This window comes from Solanum verrucosum, unplaced genomic scaffold (genome assembly GCF_900185275.1).
Source record: "Solanum verrucosum unplaced genomic scaffold, falcon-dt-bn FXZP01000010.1, whole genome shotgun sequence".
Classification (NCBI taxonomy): domain Eukaryota; kingdom Viridiplantae; phylum Streptophyta; class Magnoliopsida; order Solanales; family Solanaceae; genus Solanum; species Solanum verrucosum.
The window spans coordinates 1388386-1390848 of record NW_026020633.1 but is presented as its reverse complement, the minus strand read 5'-3'; the positions used below and the strand labels follow the sequence as shown (position 1 = coordinate 1390848).

At 33.4% G+C, this 2463-nt stretch overlaps 2 pseudogenes; one reads left to right on the top strand and one right to left on the bottom strand.

Moving 5' to 3' along the window:
- Positions 1-411: 411 nt before the first annotated feature.
- LOC125812059 (probable protein phosphatase 2C 55) lies at positions 412-1120 on the bottom strand (annotated as a pseudogene).
- Positions 1121-1490: 370 nt separating this feature from the next.
- LOC125812043 (probable protein phosphatase 2C 55) lies at positions 1491-2252 on the top strand (annotated as a pseudogene).
- The last annotated feature ends 211 nt before the right edge of the window (positions 2253-2463 follow it).

The following is a 2463-nucleotide window of genomic DNA, read 5'->3' as shown; positions in this document are numbered from 1 at the left end:
GGATGTCCGGGGAGGGGGGGGGTGGGTAGGGTTGGGGGTGGCATAAAAATGAACTTTTTTTAAATTTCAAATATTTACCAAAAATGTAAATTATGTACAAGACCCTATTCTAAAACTCTCCACACAACTAGAAGGTTCCAAGAACTTCCATGAAAATCTATGGAATTCTAAGGTTTTCTTAGAAATTCTCTCTATATTTCTAGTATATTCCACTAAGGACTATTGTTCTTCCAATATAAGCCTTCCACATTGATAATTTCTCAAACTCAGTGTCGCGCATAATAATAATTATGTACAAGACCCTATTCTAAAATTCTCTACACAGCTAGAAGAATCCAAGGACGTTCCATGCAAATCTATGGAATTCCAAGGTCTTTCAAAAAAATCTCCTTATATTTCTAGATTATTCCACTAAGGACTATTATGTTCTTCAAATATAAACCTTCCACATGAACAATTTCTCCAAAATATTCCCAGTTCACACAAATCCACTAGCCCATCGCGTACTAATTTTTCCAACACTGTGTAATGAACGTTATCGAATAATCCATCTGTAAACATCACTATCACATCCCATGTTCTTACTGTAACATTAATTTCTTGTATCACACTTGAATCATCAAATTTAACACCATTCCCTAACTGAAAAGGATAATCGAATCCTTTTTGCGGAATTTTCGATTTGTAAACTATTACCCTGTCTCTTATAGCAACAAATCCACTATCTCCAAGGTTGACCGTGTGTACAATATCACACATTAAAGTCAAAATACAAGTTGTTGACGAACCTTGACATTTCGTGTTAAAATAAGCATCGTTGAGAACCTCCATTGGCTGAATTTTGTTCCTTTGATCTTTCTGCTTGTGAATCGATAATTCATTATTTATAATTAACTATCTCTAATATTCTCCATAATTGACGCCCAACCACCAACGACATCCGCTACACCTATGATTTCTTCCTCTATATAAAAAGATGTGCATCGTCCCTAAGAGGAGCTTTGTTATATTTTGGTATGTAAAACGAGTTAGCAGCCATCTTCATCTTGAAATTCCCATTAATAAAACTTGAGACATTAGAACACTCACATAAAAAGTTTAGATCCTCATCTATATCCATCTCGTCTACAACATCTATCTCATCTATATACATCTAGTCTATAGCCATTAAAGAAACGAGTAAAGAAGTGACAAAGCTGAATATTTAGAAAAGGGGATTCAAAAAGAATTACCAGAGTACTATCGCGCTTAGGACTTGAACTTGTGACCTAAAACAATTATTATATTTCTTTTACAAAAAAATCAAATCTTGACGGATTTCTTCATGTGAATTCACTAGTTCATATATAGTGAAAATAAATAAACCGTTTCCCATAATCAAGCAAAACACCAAAACATTTTATGGATACTCAATTACACCTTGAGATACTGGGTAATCTCTCTGTTTCATTATGTTTGACCAATTTGACTTGGCACGGAGCTTAAGAAAAGAAAAAAGAATTTTGAATCGCGTGGTATAAAAATAAAGATATGTCAAATGTATAAAAAATGTCCATTAATTTTGTGATCTTAAACATATCATATGGAAAGTAGAAACTAAATAATTCCTAAAAAGTTTAAAATAAAACAATTGTTTAATCTCGACTCTCCATATGACATGTTTAAGACCACAAAATCAACAGACATTTTAATGCATTTGACATATCTTTATTTTTATACCACAAAATTCAGCCAATGGAAGTTCTCAATGAGGCTTATTTTAAAGCGAAATGTCAAGGTTCGTTAACGGCTTATATTTTGACTTTAACGTGTGATATTGTATATGCAGTCAATATTGTAGATAGAGGAGTTGTTATAACAGTCGGGGTAATAGTTTCCAAATCAGAAATTCAGCAAAAAGGATTCAATTATCCTTTTCAGTTAAGGAATGGTGTTAAATTTGATGATCAAAGTGTTGCACAAGAAATTAAAGTTACAGTAAGAACAAGGGATGTGATTGTGATGGCTACACATGGATTGTTCGACAATGCTCACGATGTTGAGTTGGAGAAATTAGTACGCGACGGGCTAGTGGATTTGCATGAACTGGGAACATTTTCAATGATGTTAGCACGAAAGATTGCAGAATATACACTGCAGAAAGTAAAAGCATTTATACACCTTTTGCCATAGACTGCCTCAAAGTTGGCAAAGATCGTGTTGGTGGCAAGCGTGATGACATTACAATAATAGTTGCCCGTATTTTGCCCTAGTAGTTGTATTTAGGGGTTTAACGTTTAGGATTTATGGTTTGTGCTTATGGATGATGTAAAATATGCCTGATCAAATTCGCTAACATGAGTTTGAATGAACTTTCTTATATTATTTTGCTATTGATGCTCATAATCCTCTTGAGTGCCCTTTCATTCCTATATGAGTTTAAATTTTAATTCGTGTGTGATATATAAAATATTTAGACTATCA